Source organism: Lissotriton helveticus (genome assembly GCF_964261635.1).
Source record: "Lissotriton helveticus chromosome 1_1 unlocalized genomic scaffold, aLisHel1.1 SUPER_1_unloc_34, whole genome shotgun sequence".
Classification (NCBI taxonomy): Eukaryota; Metazoa; Chordata; class Amphibia; order Caudata; family Salamandridae; genus Lissotriton; species Lissotriton helveticus.
Window position 1 is genome coordinate 513452 of NW_027611675.1, and position 17331 is coordinate 530782.

A 17331-nucleotide genomic window follows, 5' to 3' on the forward strand; every position below is an offset into this window, starting at 1 on the left:
GTCCACCGAGTCGTGATATGCTTGGGGCTGAGTCCGAACGGCTGCATCTTTGTAGGAGTGGAAAGCGTAGTACCGGCATCTATAGGATCAAAGTTCACCCATCAATAAAGCATTTCAAAGGCATACACTGCATGTGCATGTACAACAAATGTTACTGCAACCCTGTGCTCAGGGTTGCCTATGTCTTCACAATGTCATGCAACTTCTGCCCTGTGATTGACTCAAAACAAACCAGGAGCTCCATGTTTAACCCCTTGGCTGCGGTGTGTTTTCCCCCGCTGTGCGGGTGCGAGGGGGCCGCGCGCGGCGCCGCTGTGCTGTTGACGAGCTGAGCTCGTCATGAGGCACAGCGGAGCTGCCCTCGTGACGAGCTGAGCTCGTCACACCACACCCATTTTTAGAACGTTCAGCACAGCAGGGAAATTATCCCCGAGCTCAGCTCCTCATGAAGGTAGCTCAACCGTCCCTCATGACGAGCTGAGCTCGTCACTAGCACACAAGGGGTTAAAGAACCCTTTCAACTAATGAAAGATCCAATGTGCAAATACCACAGATTTGTTTGGATTAGTAGTTTTGTGCTGAAAAATTCCCCTAGTGGTCCGCTCTGGAACAAAAATCTACCTGAAATGTTTGTTGACTGCTCACATTGACCCCTTAAATGCTGGCCCTTCTCTCTCCCCTCCCCCACTTGCTGAGCACTTTCTTGCTTTTTGGGGTAGCTCGTGCTTAGGGTCCATAAGTTATTTCCACAAAAGGTAACTAAAGCAAATTTGTGCCTTCTTTTTTCCAACACCCTGGGGATTTCAAAAGTACCCAGAATTTGTGGATTACCTTGCCTGTGACCGAGAAAATAGGCAAAATATAGCCACATTTATAGTTTTTTTTAAAAACTTGAAAGAAATGCTCTGGGTAAAAATTTCTATTTTATTTCCTAAAAATGTCATCAACAAACATTTACTGTGCTAAGATCACCATCCTCCCAACTATTATGGGCAAAAACTAATTTTGACCACAGTATCAATCTATATGTCCTATTTTTTGTTCTCACTGCCCACAGTTTTTAGTGGAAACCAGTGTAATACCCATGGGTGATCCAGGAAGGCTGCGGATTTCTGAAAGTTAGACAAAATTCGGAATTCAGAAAGGGTCATGTGTAAATCCCTCAAGGTTTTCCCAAAGATGCTAACAGTTGAAATAAAGAAGTATTGAGAATGAGTGTAAAAATTTTACTATATTTTCATCTGTGAATTTCTGTCACAATGGGCAATTTACAAAAGTGTTATTTGTACATCTCTGAATTTGGGGGTGCCCATACTAGTATACGATTAAAGGTATTTTTCAACAAATGTTTGACTATTCTATTCTCCCACATGTCTTCCCAAAACACAATGGATACATCACATTTTTTCACTCAAACTGACCCTTTTTTTGCAATGTGCCTAGCTGTGGATTTTGAACCCCAGCTCAGCCAGCACCCAGGCAAACTTAGCAAATTAGCACCTTTTTGAAAACTAGACATTCAGGGGTACCCAGGATGGGGTGACTTGCATGGATCTCACCAGGTTGTTTTACCCAGAATCCCTTACAACTTCAAATGTTTACTAACAAAACATGTAATCCTCACATTTCTGTGATGGAAAGTTCTGCAGTCTGTGGGGAGCCAAACACCTCCTTCTATTCAGCATTCCCCCAAGGCTCCTGATAAAAATGGTACCTCGTTGTGTGGGTGGGGCTAGTGTCCACAGTGGGAAATGGCCCAAAACCCAACATGGATACATTACATTTATTCAATCAAAACAGACCCATTTTGCTGTAAAGTGTGTAGCTGTAGGTTTTGGGGCCTAGCTCAGCATGTACCTAGGGAATCCTAGATACCGAGGGGTATCCAGGGTGGGGTGACTTGGTCAATTAGAGCCCCCTCACAAAGGCTCCCATTAACCTTGGTTTGATCTGTTTCTGCCTTGGGCACTAGGCCGAGCCACGCAGGAGACACACCGCTTTATCAGCACAAGTAGGGTAACGCTGGGTGCTAGGAATTTTGTGGATTCCTGCAGATTCCAGATGCTTCTATTACAGAAATGTAATGAAAATGCGTAATTTTAGGCAAAGTAGGAGGTTTGCAGGGGATTTTGGGTAAGAAAACCTAATAGGATCCATGCAAGATACACCGCCTTGGAATTCCCTTGTTGTCTAGTTTTCAAATGTTTCTTTGGTTTGTTGGTTTCATGGATGGCAAAACAGCTGGGCCTCAAATACCACAGCTACCCCTATTGCTTATCCATCAACGTAGCGCTTTAGGGCATTTTGTGTCATGGTTTCTTGACCCACCCAGACAAGTGGGGTACCGTTCTTATCGGGGGACATGTGGGAACTCATGGTGGTTGGAAATTAGTGGTTTCCCGTGGACTTTTCCAGGCGGCAGTCTACCCATCCCAAAAAGTGCAGCCAATTACCAGACTGTTGAACCTTTAGGGATGAAGGTGTGGCCTAATATTAGGATGGGCCAGTCCCAGGCCATTATTTTATTAAAAATATATATTCCTGTCATACATTGGGATTTCTACGCCCCCAGAGGCAAATAGGGACCACCCTGTCTGCCCCTAGTTGGGGGGGGGCAGAAAGGCTTGTGTGTGCCATTTGGGGTGGGGTTGTGGCTAATGCCAGTGTGCAAGACCTGCAACACTTTGTTTTATCTTAATGTGAAAATCCCGGCATCAGATGGTCTTTCTACCTCTATATATCCACATATCTGGGGGAACCTTCTCAATTGGTACAAACCTCGTACCTGCCCCATTGGAGCAGAAAGACACTATTGCCCCATATGGGGCAGGGTATGGCTCCATGCAAGGGTAGGCCGCCCACTTCCTTTTGTTTGTTTTGACTCTGTTTTGAATTGCCTGGTGTTTCGTGGGCCTTCGGCCCCTCGGGGCAGCAGATTGGGGGTGAATACCACTATCATCCCACCATGGGGGAGCAGAAAGCAATTTGGGCTGTGAGATGGCAGAGAGCACAGGCTCAAGCCTCGGGTGGCAGAAAACACACATGGTATGCTATGGGTGGTAATCACCTATATCAGACCCCCCAGGCAGGGCAAAATGACTTGCTGCTTTTTTTAGGGTGGGGCATGGCCATGCCCATGGGGGGCTTCCACCACCCCATAACATTTGTTTTTTTTTCAAACCGTTTCCTGTTCTCTTCTGCCCCCCTCCTCAGGGGTAGTTTGGGGGTAATCACCCCCATTGCTCCCCCAGACAGTGCAGAAAAACTCATGCTGTAGTGTTTTGGGTGATGGCATGGCCATTCCCATTGTGGGCAGCCCCCATCCCAGCAAAAAAAATGCACATTTTCCCTGTCTAGTGGACTATCTTCCCCCTGGGTGAGCATATTGATGATAACCGCCTTCATCTGCTATGGGGCAGAAAAACTGATGCCACAGTTTTAGGTCTCGCCTGAGCCAGCGCCTGCGATGCTCTGGCGAGACATTTAGAAAGCGGCTTTTCGAAGTGTTGCCAAAGTGGCTCCAGCTTGTGCTCACGCACGCACAAGCGCGCGCACCCCACTCTCTGCCGTCTTATTTCCTCAGTTACCTAAGCTTCGCACGATCGCGATCAGTTTCACTTGCACGGCCGTGCGGCCATGTCACTTTCACGGCCGCGCGACTAATGCGTGTTGATTTAGCATATGGAGTCCCGGGTGGTATTCTCAATCATGTGATCAATCGTGTTGCTCGGGTTCATGGAAGCAGGCTATCTACTTTCTGGTAATACCTATAACGTAGAAACATCAGAATATTACTTTGGATGTGTCTAGATAATCCTAGCTGGTCGGGATAGGCATTGACGGGCATTACAACATACAGGATTCCTTCTAACTTTAGATCACTATCGTCACTTCAATATGGCGCCCCTGGTTGCTTTATCTATCATTTGACATTTTACATTGTTCAGGATCACATAGGCCTTTGACCCCACGTTCTGACGGTACATATAACAAGGAAAATATGGTGCGTCTTTACAGACACAGACCGCAGAACATATTCGTTTACCCACAGTACTTGGGTGAGGATGTTCAGGATTGATGTTCAATGATACTGTATAAAGAGGAGGACCTTAGAATACTGGCAGCTGGTGAGAGCCTTGGGTTTTTGAACAGATGGTTACGATTGCCTTAATGGAATAGTCCAGAATTTATTATCTTTAATAGTGATCTGACGCTTTAAGGAATTGGTACCATCCGCTTTACTATGTGTAAGGGCGGTAGGGTGATTTTGCATACTGGTGTTAAGGTGGAACTTAACTGCGTACCATCATGACGATTTATTTTCGATAAGTAGAATACACTGCTGGGTTGAGATGATGTTTCCGCTTAATACTTTAATTTAATATTCAGATCATTTAGTAAAATTCATAGCCATGCAGGAGATCGTGGTAATATGGGCTGTTCTCTCGTGGACTCTTTATCCTACTTTATGTGTTTCCAAATATGTTCAGTATTTATGAGTAGTAAGAAGGTGAGGTATGATTATTCGAATGGTGGTACGTTTGCCAGTTCCTTTTCTCCATCACACTCGCAACATGGAGTGTTTCACATGACTGAACCGCAGGTCTCTTTCTTGTATAGGTCCTGAGCAGGGATGTGATTTGGGCCACTTATACCATCTATGGACGGGATGAATAACACCCTGTGATATGATGACTGCCACCAATCACATAATATAAATATTGTGAATACGCTACACTACACGATAAGGCGAGAACGACCTATTAACTACAATATCTATATATGATCTATAGTGGCTATAATTCTACCCCAGTGCCTTGGACTTCCCCCTTACTCTCTTTACTACAGACAATTTAGCAGAGTGTAATTGTCTTTCTAAAAAAGTGAATTCTTCCCAATCAGGTTGCCCTCATGTTTTACTCTCTCAATGTCTACATTTGAATTTAGTTGTGAACTGTACACCATTGTATGGTGACTTAGGATGTTGTATGTAATGTTATATATTGTTAATATCCTTATATCAGTTGAAGTACCTTGTATAGAATTTTGAAGAAACATGTAACCTTCGGGTTGCTGATTGGTAAACGACTTAGAGTGTACTTTGTGTGTGGTGTATTATGTGCCAATCACTTGTGATTTAGGATGTGACCTCTATGAGATACATAGAGACCCCAAAGTGTTGTTTGTGCTTTTATACGTAGGTTTGTAATGTCATTGTATATGTTTTTATACGGGGAGATGTTTATTGTCTTTTATGGGATTGTTTCAGCCTTGATGAAGGAAAGAGAGGTGGGCTGCTCGCGTGCACCACTCGCGGGCTTGTTCTTTTGGTTATAGATTTGTGATTACTTGTTTTTTTTTCTCTGGCTGCAGCGTTGTCCTTTCATGTTGCAACATGGTGTCGAGTTCTATTATCTGCTCACTGCCATGCACCGCTTCCTGATTGGTAGCTCTAACTCACGGCTTCTGCAGGTTACTTAAGCAATCATGATTGCCTGTTAAAATCGCATGGCTGGGCGAACTCCTATTCAACTGAGTCGCGGCATCTATTGCCACTTTAAGAGTAGAAAGAGCTCATTCGTAACCTTACATGGGATGGCACAATAGTAACTGCTATTTCACCTTTTAGTATACCTTGAACTAGAACCTGAGGATTGCAGTTTGCCTTCGAGATCATTTGTTTTAAAGTGTCTGCTTGACTGGATTCTCTTTCGTTCAGAACAATCTTGCTTTCCTGTACCCACCTGAATACTGCCCCGTCGTTAAATGCTCAGGATATTTAACTGCTCTGTTGTGAAGCATGTAATGTATTTCTGAACGCGCTGCATTATAATCATGGCTATTTCATCCTTTACTATTCATAAATCTCCTCCAAAATGTTTGAGGAAATTAACTATATATGAGCATTATTAGCAAAGCCAAAAGGACTCGCCTTTGAGACTATCGGCTCTGTCATTGACTTTTGTTGCTGCTGTACAACATGGCTTTGACAACTTTGGCAATGGTATGCAGCTTTGCTGCATAGGAGGGTGGCTGGTGTGCAGCCTGGCTCCTATAAGACCATGATGCATCCAGCATGTACTCTTAACAAAAGTCAGACTGCAAAGCATCCAGCCTGCTGTACAGCATGGCTGCAAAACCTTGCTAATAGGTCTCACCACCATCACCTGTCAGCAGCACAACACACTGACTACAAGCATTGGCGTAGCCAATAGTTCTCGCCTTTGGGACCTTATAAGTGTTTAGCCATGCAACAGTTAATGTTGTTGCACCAACGATATTGTGCTGGATAACTAAATACTTATAAGGTCCCAAAAGCGAGACCTATTGGCTATGCCAATGCTTGTTTAGGTTAGGGGCATGGTCATGCCCATCGGGAGCTTCCACCATCCCAAATGTCATGGTTCGATCCCTGGTGCCGGCGGTAGGTTAGCCCAGCACCATGTGACTCTCGGCAGTAGCTCGCTTAATCTTCCCAACAGCCCCCAGGACACCACTTCGGAGATAGCTGTGCGCTTTACAAATAATGGTATTTCATTTCATTTCCATATGCACCTTCTCTCTCCCCCCTAAAGCATTGATGCAGTGAAAGTATAGTGAGCCCATCGACTTGTTTTACTCTCACTTTGCTGTAATGACGTCAGACCTCATGATTGTGATGTAAAATTCACAAATTAGCATCTGAATTCTGTTGCACACCTACTTAAACTTAACATATATCTAAATCAAACCACTAATATATATATTATATGACCTATTTGTTGTAGTATCAAACGTACGTGTTTTATGGTATGTTTCGCTGATTTATAGAGCGCACTATCATCCAGGAAGCTAGCCTGGAGCTGGGCAGGGCTGAGTCTAGTCGAGCATGGGTCTCGTGGGACTACTCCAAAAGCCAGGTCTTCAGCCTCTTGTGAATTCAAGAAGTGAGGAGGAGGCTCTTATGTGCAGTGACAGGTCGTTCCATGCTTTAGGAGTAATGTACGAGAAGGCTCGACTGCTGGATCTGGTCTTTCGTATGCGTGGGATGTCTGCAAGTAGGAGTACGGATGGACTGAGGTCTCTGAAACGTTTGTGAAAGCAGACTTGATTGTTGAGGTTTGCTGGGACAGTGTTATGTAGCGCCTTGAAAGTGTGGGTGAGGAGTTTTAATCATGGTAGTTTGTGTATGGGGAGTCAGTGAAGCTCCTTTAGGTGTGGGGAGTCGGTGGAGCTCCTTTAGGTGTGGTGAGTCAGTGGAGCTCCTGTAGATGTGGTGAGTCAGTGAAGCTCATGTAGGAGTGGTGAGTCCGTGGAGTTCCTTCAGGTGTGGTGAGTCAGTGGAGCTCTGTCAGGTGTGGTGAGTCAGTGGAGCTCCTTCAGGTGTGGTGAGTCAGTGGAGCTCCTTTAGGTGTGGTGAGTCAGTGGAGCTCCTTCATGTGTGGGGAGTGGGGTGAGTCAGTGGAGCTCCTTGAGGTGTGGCAAGTCAGTGGAGTTCCTTCAGGTGTGGTGAGTCACTGGAGCTCCATTAGGTGTGGTGAGTCAGTGGAGCTCCTTCAGGTGTGGTGAGTCAGAGGAGCTCTGTCAAGTGTGGTGAGTCAGTGGAGCTCCTTCAGGTGTGGTGGGTCAGTGGAGCTCTGTCAGGTGTGGTGAGTTAGTGGAGCTCCTTCAGGTGTGGTGAATCAGTGGAGCTCTGTCAGGTGTGGTGAGTCAGTGGAGCTCCTTCGGGTGTGGGGAGTCAGTGGAGCTCCTTCAGGTGTGGTGAGTCAGTGGAGTTCCTTCAGGTGTGGTGAGTCATTGGAGCTCTGTCAGGTGTGGTGAGTCAGTGGAGCTCCTTCAGGTGTGTTGAGTCAGTGGAGCTCCTTCAGGTGTGGTGAGGCAGTGGAGCTCTGTCATGTGTGGTGAGTCACTGGAGCTCCTTCAGGTGTGGTGAGTCATTGGAGCTGCTTCAGGTGTGGTGAGTCAGTGGAGCTCCGTCATGTGTGGTGAGTCAGTAGAGTTCCTTCAGGTGTGGTGAGTCACAGGAGCTCCTTCAGGTGTGGTCAGTCAGTGGAGTTCCTTCAGGTGTGGTGAGTCAGTGGAGCTGCTTCAGTTGTGGTGAGTCAGTGGAGCTCCTCCACTTCCTCTCGGATGCCTGAGAGAGGTACCGACGGACAGAGCGGGGCCTCATATTCCCGAGCGGATGCCGGGAGAGGTGAGGTTTTCTCTACGCAAATGCGTGGATTGAAATAGAGTATTTACCTTCCACATGGACATTGGGGCTCCAAGTTCATGGTAGATATATTCTTTCCTTAAATTACTAAATTTTTTTACTTTCTCACTTTTTGGTTTTGATATTCACTCATACTTGCTGCAGTAGCTTACAATCTAGGTCCTGAAGAAAGCCCTGACAAATAATGTCTAAAAGGCTGAAACATGTCGACCACCTGCACAGCGCCATAGTGTAGTCATAAGCTTCAACTACCAGGCGTGTTTTTAACATTAACACTTAGACATGTCTAATAAATCTTGTTTTGTCTGAGTCGCTAATTTTAACTTTTTCACCACAAGCACTGCACATTCACTTCAAACACCACCTTATGAGCAGCAGTTGGCTAGAGTGTCTATTGTTTCATCCATTTCCGCACCATCACCGGATGGTTTGGGCGGTAGTATTGGATGTTGTAACAACTTTCCCACATGATGAGACTCCGCCAAAAAATGGGTGGTTTGATGGGAATATCTCAGCCATCTGCGACTCCACATACTTGTTGTAGTCTGCCCTCACAGTTACTTGTATAGACCACTCACTCTAGACCTCTCATTATCTTTGGTTTATCAGATATTGTCTCAGGAGATGAGATGATAGGTCTTTAAATATATCTCCACAGACCCTCTTTATAGATTTTGTTTATATGAGTCAGTGGAGCTCCTTCAGGTGTGGTGAGTCAGTGGAGCTCCTTCAGGTGTGGTGAGTCAGTGGAGCTCTGTCAAGTGTGGTGAGTCAGTGGAGCTCCTTCAGGTGTGGTGAGTCAGTGGAGCTCTGTCAGGTGTGGTGAGTTAGTGGAGCTCCTTCAGGTGTGGTGAGTCAGTGGAGCTCTGTCAGGTGTGGTGAGTCAGTGGAGCTCCTTCAGGTTTGGTGAGTCAGTGGAGCTCCTTCAGGTGTGGTGAGTCAGTTGAGTTCCTTCAGGTGTGGTGAGTCATTGGAGCTCTGTCAGGTGTGGTGAGTCAGTGGAGCTCCTTCAGGTGTGTTGAGTCAGTGGAGCTCCTTCAGGTGTGGTGAGTCAGTAGAGCTCTGTCATGTGTGGTAAATCACTGGAGCTCCTTCAGGTGTGGTGAGTCAGTGGAGCTGCTTCAGGTGTGGTGAGTCAGTGGAGCTCCGTCATGTGTGGTGAGTCAGTGGAGATCCTTCAGGTGTATTGAGTCAGTGGAGCTCCTTCAGATGTGGTGAGTCAGTGGAGCTCCTTCAGATGTGAGTCAATGTAACTGCTTCAGGTGTGGTGAGTCAGTGGAGCTCCTTCAGATGTGGTGATTCAGTGGAGCTCCTTCAGATGTGAGTCAGTGGAGCACCTTCAGGTGTGGTGAGTCACTGGAGCTCCTTTAGGTGAGGTGAGTCAGTGGAGCTCCTTCAGGTGTGGTGGGTCAGTGGAGCTCCTTCAGGTGTGGTGAGTCAGTGGAGCTCCTTCAGGTGTGGTGAGTCAGTGAAGCTCATGCAGGCGTGGTGAGTCAGTGGAGCTCCTTCATTTGTGGTGAGTCAGTGGAGCTCCTTTAGGTGTGGTGAGTCAGTGGAGCTCCGTCAGATGTGGTGAATCATTGGAGTTCATTCAGGTGTGGTGAGTCACGGGAGCTCCTTCAGGTGTGGTCAGTCAGTGGAGCTCCTTCAGGCGTGGTGAGTCACTGGAGCTCCTTTAGGTTTGGAGAGTCACTGGAGCTCCTTCATGTGTGGTGAGTCAGTAGAACTCCTTCAGGTCTGGTGAGTCAGTAGAGCTCCTTCAGGTGTGGTGAGTCAGTGTAGCTCCTTTAGGTGTGGTCAGTCAGTGGAGCTCCATCAGGTGTGGTGAGTCAGTGGAGCTGCTTCAGATGTGGTGAGTCAGTGGAGCTCCTTCAGTTGTGGTGAGTCACTGGAGCTCCTTTAGGTGTGGCGAGTCACTGGAGCTCCTTCAGGTGTGGTGAGTCAGTGGAACTCCTTCAGGTCTGGTGAGTCAGTGGAGCTCCTGAAGGTGTGGTGAGTCAGTAGAGCTCCTTCAGATGTGGTGAGTCAGTGGAGCTCCTTCAGGTGTGGTGAGTCTGTGAAGCTCCTTCAGGTGTGATGAGTCAGTGGAGCTTCTTCAGGTGTGGTGAGTCTGTGAAGCTCCTTCAGGTGTGATGAGTCAGTGGAGCTTCTTCAGGTCTGGTGAGTCAGTGGAGCTCCTTCAGGTGTGGTGAGTCAGAGGAGCTTCTTCAGGTGTGATGAGTCAATGGAGCTCCTTTAGGTGTGGCGAGTCACTGGAGCTCCTTCAGGTGTGGTGAGTCAGTGGAACTCCTTCAGGTCTGGTGAGTCAGTGGAGCTCCTGAAGGTGTGGTGAGTCAGTAGAGCTCCTTCAGATGTGGTGAGTCAGTGGAGCTCCTTCAGGTGTGGTGAGTCTGTGAAGCTCCTTCAGGTGTGATGAGTCAGTGGAGCTTCTTCAGGTCTGGTGAGTCAGTGGAGCTCCTTCAGGTGTGGTGAGTCAGAGGAGCTTCTTCAGGTGTGATGAGTCAATGGAGCTCCTTCAGGTGTGGTGATTCAGTGGAGCTCCTTCAGGTCTGGTGAGTCAGTGGGGCTACTTCAGGTGTGGTGAGTCAGTGGAGATCCTTCAGGTGTATTGAGTCAGTGGAGCTCCTTCAGATGTGGTGAGTCAGTGGAGCTCCTTCAGATGTGAGTCAATGTAACTGCTTCAGGTGTGGTGAGTCAGTGGAGCTCCTTCAGATGTGGTGATTCAGTGGAGCTCCTTCAGATGTGAGTCAGTGGAGCACCTTCAGGTGTGGTGAGTCACTGGAGCTCCTTTAGGTGAGGTGAGTCAGTGGAGCTCCTTCAGGTGTGGTGGGTCAGTGGAGCTCCTTCAGGTGTGGTGAGTCAGTGGAGCTCCTTCAGGTGTGGTGAGTCAGTGAAGCTCATGCAGGCGTGGTGAGTCAGTGGAGCTCCTTCAGGTGTGGTGAGTCAGTGGAGCTCCTTCAGGTGTGGTGAGTCAGTGGAGCTCCGTCAGATGTGGTGAATCATTGGAGTTCATTCAGGTGTGGTGAGTCACGGGAGCTCCTTCAGGTGTGGTCAGTCAGTGGAGCTCCTTCAGGCGTGGTGAGTCACTGGAGCTCCTTTAGGTTTGGAGAGTCACTGGAGCTCCTTTAGGTGTGGTGAGTCAGTAGAACTCCTTCAGGTCTGGTGAGTCAGTAGAGCTCCTTCAGGTGTGGTGAGTCAGTGTAGCTCCTTTAGGTGTGGTGAGTCAGTGGAGCCGCTTCAGGTGTGATGAGTCAGTGGAGCTGCTTCAGGTGTGGTGAGTCAGTGGAGCTCCTTTAGGTGTGGTGAGTCAGTGGAGCTCCTGTAGGTGTGGGGAGTCAGTGGAGCTCCTTTAGGTGTGGTGAGTCAGTGGAGCTGCTTCAGGTGTGGTGAGTCAGTGGAGCTCCTTTAGGCGTGGTGAGTCAGTTGACCTCCTTTAGGTATGGTCAGTCAGTGGAGCTGACTTTAGGTGTGATGAATCAGTGGAGCTGCTTCAGTTGTGGTGAGTCAGTGGAGCTGCTTCAGGTGTGGTGAGTCAGTGAAGCTGCTTCAGGTGTGGTGAGTCAGTGGAGCTGCTTCTGGTGTGGTGAGTCAGTGGAGCTCCTTTAGGTGTGGTGAGTCAGTGCAGCTCCTTTAGGTGTGGTGAGTCAGTGGAGCTCCTTTAGGTTTGGTGTCATGTGTGCGGCGTAGGAGGTTGATAGTGATTCTGCTGCTGAGTTCTGAATAGTTTGCTGCTTTCAGCTGACTTTTTTTGCTGACTCAAGGATTGAAGGTGTTCCCGTAGTCCAGCTACCTTTTTCCAGGGCATGTGGGATTGTTTGCAGGGTGCTGATTGGGCGGCATTTGAAAATCTTCCACAGCATTAGGGAATGGAAGCATGATGTAGTAGCATGGTCGAGACTGATAGTGATATTTCAGTAGTATTTATTGTACAAGTTACATGTCCAAAGGTTCAGCCCCACCAGGAGCAGTCAGCATGCTGCTCAGCCCGTCTCAACTGTGGTTTCCAGACACCATCATTCTTTATTCCGTCATTCTTACAGAGTTCACTGGTGGAGCGATGGATGACATAAACTACAATACAGCTAGGATACAACACATAAGGTGGTGACTGCGCTGACTTGGGCGGTCATGATGCGTTTGCTGTCTATGGCGATCATTTGGGGGGGTCTGCATTATGTATTTTTATCAGGCCGGTTCTTCCTCGGGTCTATATGAAAATTGAGAGATCCACCTTCAGGCAACGCCAACTCGCGCAGAGTATTGGATTAGATTTTTACCCGGAATGGTGAACTCTCTCTCTCTATTCTGCTTTTTTGAGGGTTTCAGTGTCTATACAGGATTTTTTTAAAGTAGGCTGTAAGATAAAAGGGATTAGGGAAGCTCATTTGTTCAACGCTAACCTTTTAACACCTTAGCTCCATTGCATTCTAACCCTGCTGCAGACATACATACCAGAAAGATTTCCATTAAACATTTCTCGCTCCCTCTCACTCTTTTTAATTTGTTCAACACCCCAGGTTAAGCCACCTGGGTAGATAGAAAGAGTTATATGAACTGAACAATAATATTCATGAATGGTGTTCTTTGCTCTTCAATCAAACTGTTGTGTCTCTATGGAGCTGCCTTCCCTGGAATTGTTTCTACCAATAATGGTCTTTACTGGTAGTGCAAGAAATCAAGTTACATTTAATCTCTTACTTCGAGTTAGAACCAAAACTATGATGAGGCTTGAAACGCTAAAACGTTCGGCCGACTCAGCCGTTACCAGGGGTTTCTCTCTCTCCCAAGTGGAGGCCGGACTCAGCCCTTACCAGGGGTTTCACTCTCTCCCGAGTGGAGGCCGGACTCAGCCCTTACCAGGGGTTTCACTCTTTCCCAAGTGGAGGCCGGACTCAGCCCTTACCAGGGGTTTCACTCTCTCCCGAGTGGAGGCCGGACTCAGCCCTTACCAGGGATTTCACTCTCTCCCGAGTGGAGGCCGGACTCAGCCCTTACCAGGGGTTTCACTCTCTCCCGAGTGGAGGCCGAACTCAGCCCTTACCAGGGGTTTCACTCACTCCCGAGTGGAGTCCGAACTCAGCCCTTACCAAGGGATTCACTCTCTCCCAAGTGGAGGCCGGATATCTGGCAGGGCGAGCGTACGCACCTCCAAAGCGCTCAGCTGAAGAAACGTTGGCCAACAAACTCTGTCAACACAACTGAGAGATCCAGATTAGCGCGGGAGCCCAGGAAGGAAGCTGTTCCTCTGATCAATTCCTAGTGAGCACGTGGTTCTGGGCAGGGCCAGCTTTTATACACTAGCCCCACCCAAGATGACCAGCGCTTAGCGCTTCTCAGATTTATAGTGCTGACGTGCCCTTGTTTATGGAACTAAATTACGGAAATATTAGTTCCCATATTGAATCATAGAATCACAATATTGATTGCGTATCGCATTGCATGCAACCCCAATACAGGCAGCGGTCCAAGGCGGCAACCACAGGCAAGATTAGTTATCGCTTTGAATCACAGCAGGCAATGTTATTCGCATTTTGCATTAAATGAAAAGACCAATACAGGCAGGTGTTCAAGGGAGTTATAACAGACAATATTTGTTCTCTCATTAATTTACAGCAGCACTATTGATCGCTTTTTGCAATCCATGTTGACACCATTTCAGGCAGGGGCCAAGGTGTTACACGACAGAGTGGAATTAGCATTAGGACCACCATTTGGTGGTCTCTACACTCTGGTGGACTTTTCCACAAGGTAGTTGTACTTTGCTTGAGTATCCCTGTGGTAGGAAAGGAATCTTCGCACGTGCAGGCCAGAGACCACTCCCCATCGGAGTTCGTACAGTGTCAAAGCACCTGGGAAGTTTGCGAAAGAGGTGAAGTTGCTGCGATTTTGTTGCTCCTGCGAGGGGATGATCGAGTTGGAGGCAGCCGCTGGTGAGGTGAAATCCTTCACAATGGTGAAGTTTTCTTTGCTTCTGTTGGTGCTACCATCATTAAGGTCTGCCAGAGTGGAACATTTTGTGATCTGGATCATTTTGTGGTAGCGTCTCAAAGGGAATTTGAACTTTCTTCTCTCTATATTGTCCTGGAGCAGTCTGCATTTGCACTCTAGTTGTTTGCAGTGATGTTTCATCAGTCTGAGTTCCTCTGTGTACCAGCTGGCTTGGAGTCTAGAACTTTCTGTATTGCAGTGTTTGAGGGGTGCCATGGAGTCGGTGAAGGAGGTGATCCAATTGTTGAAATTCTCGATGGCTTTGAGTATGCCGTTGCTATGTTCAGGTTGCTGGGTGTCGAGAGTTATAGTGCGTGTGTGTTGGGCTGGAATGCTGAACTTAATGATTGCTTGGTCTGTCCAGGAGAATTGTGTGTGCTCCTCCACTTTGATGTTGTCTAAGGTGGTGAATATAGGGTTCAGGAGGTGTCTGGCGACCTTGGTAGGCCACTTTGCTCTTCTGGTGAGACCTACGTTTCCAAGGTCTTTAACCAATGCTTTCGAGTTGCAGTTGGCTTGGCCTTACAGATGGAACTCACTGTTTCAGAGTAGGATGTGAATGCTAACGTCCAGGGTAAGTGGTGTGACGAAGTCTGTGATGGAGTCAGTGAAGTTAGTGCACGGATTCGGCGGTCTGCGGATGAGAATACCACTTAGGGTGACGTTGAGTTTGAATAACAGGGTTTCTATTATGGAGGTGACGTGCCTGTGATGTGGTGCTGCTGATGGTGTTCTTGTGGGCAGTTCCACCTCTGGGCTGATCTTACACCTGGGGGTGAGGAGGGGTCGGCTGTGGTGATGTCTGGTGTCGATGAAGAATTCAGCCAGGTTTCCATGAGGAAAAGTAGATCAGGGTGTTGTTGAGCAGAAGTTCCCAGATCTCTGTGGCGTGATTGGTGAGTGAGCGGATGTTGATGAACATGCACGCGAGTAGGTAGTGTTATATCTAGTTGGACGACTGTGTGACTATGAGAGTGGGGTGTTGGGTGATGTGGGTGCAGTAAGTGCTGGGTGTGGGTAAGCGCATAAAAACGTACAGGAAGCACATGAGAACGGTTCACTGCCAAAAAATCGACCCTCAAAATATCGTCCTACAAAAATATTGTGACATAATTATCAATGAACTCTTCAGCATCATTCAGGAGTTCAACAAACCCCTAGTGAAGCCACAGACGTCACACCTTCCCAAGACCTCTGCAACAAACTCGGCTCCTACTGTACTGTATCGACTGCCAGTTTTTGCGTGCAGTACTACATAAGATTGTCTAGGACACAAAATTATCTCAAAACTAATGGCCCGCTAAACCACTCCCAACGCCTGGTTCTGTATCAACGGTCAACTCACACCCCCATTTTGGGTATACAGGAGCACCAGACAGGGATTCCCACTCTCCCCTCTACTTTTTACCTTAGCAGTGGAACATCTAGCTATTGTGATACGCCAGTCAGCAGAAATGATGGGCATTCCATTTGGAGGCTACGACCAAAAAGTATCACTGTTTGAGGACAACCTCATACTCTCTCTCACTACTCCTGCCACCTCTATTCTGGCGTTAACCTCACTCCTTCACTCTTTCGAACTAGCCTCAGGCATCAAGATTAATATGACTGTTAGATCTGGGGGTCTCTAGTTGGCTATGGTGTACACCTTTGACCAAATAGGGACCCTTGCTTCTAAGTCAAGACAAGGGGATTACACTCCTAGGTAACCCCTACTCACCCCCTTGGTAGCTTGGCACGAGCAGACAGGCTTATATCAGAGGCAGTGTGTTAAGCATTTGTGAATATACACAGTAATACAGTGAAAACAGTACAGATGGGCACAACACAGGTTTTATGAAATAAGTATTCTTTATATAAACTTAACACAAGACCACAAACAACAAAAATCAACAATACTGTACTTAAAGTTGACTTAAAGATGATAAAAAGTTGCTTAGTTCAAATTGATGATAAATGCGACAAAGTTCTCAACAAAGTACCTGGATGCGTCACACAAAACAAACAAAAGACTTGGAGAGTGGGAGATGAGTCGGTTCCGAGATCCGGGCGAAAGGATCCGTCGTGCCTCAATGCTTGCGCAGAGTAGGGGATGCGTTGTGGTCCTTACCGGTGTGGGGATGATGCATAGATTCTCAGCCTGCTGGCCCATTGTGATGCTCAAGATGGCGCCTCAATGCGATGCGATGATCCGGGTGCAATGCGGGAAGATGGCGCCCTTGATACGATAATGTAATGACAATGCGTTTACGCCCTGGCAGCCTTGCGATGACTCTGTACTTTGGAGCCGCGACAGGCCCTTCGACACTCTCCTCCGGTGATGCGATGGCGACTCTCTCGATGGTGTCAGGCTTCTCCGGTGATGTGACAGCAGTCAGCTTTGATGAACACATGCTACCTGGGAGATGCGGTGGCGGCGGCACGCTTCTCCGGCGATGCGATGATTTCAGCTACGGCGGCGACACGCTTCTTCTCGATGTGTCGCGCTTCCAGCTCCCAGCGACACGCAAATGCCTGTAGATAGAATTCCCAGCAAGGAATTCACAGGGGGAGCTGGTAGTGAAGACTTTTGTCCCTGAGACTTCAGCAGGAGGCAAACACAAGTTCAAGCTCTTGGAGAATATTCTGTAAGATGATGAAAGTCCTTAAAAAGTTCCTTCTCCTTTCCTTGGGAATGAAGCAACCACTGCAGGCTAACCCAGCAAACATCACACTCGCAGATGGGCAGTCAAAAACTCCTGCAGCTTCCCTGGTTCTTCTCCTTGGCAAAAGGTTTCTTGTTCCCAGAAGTGATCTAAAGTTCTTGGGTCTGAGTCCCAATATTTATACCCCAAAATCCTTTGTTCTCTGAAGGCAGAAAGGCCTCTGCATGGTCCAAACCAGTTCCTGAGCACTTTGTTTACAGGACTCCTTTTTTCCTTTCACAGTGCAGGGCAGAAACATCAGACGCCCCACAAGAGGTGGAGCCAGCACAGTGGAGGGAAGGCACAGCCCTGGAGCACTTTGTTGACAGGATTCCTTCTCTCCTTTCACAGTGCTGGGCAGAGGCATCAGACAAACCACAGGAGGTGGAGCCAGCACAGTGGAGGGAAGGCCCAGCCCTATTCAGGTCCCAGGTCAACTCCTCCCTCCCATCTAGATGCAGATCTCTC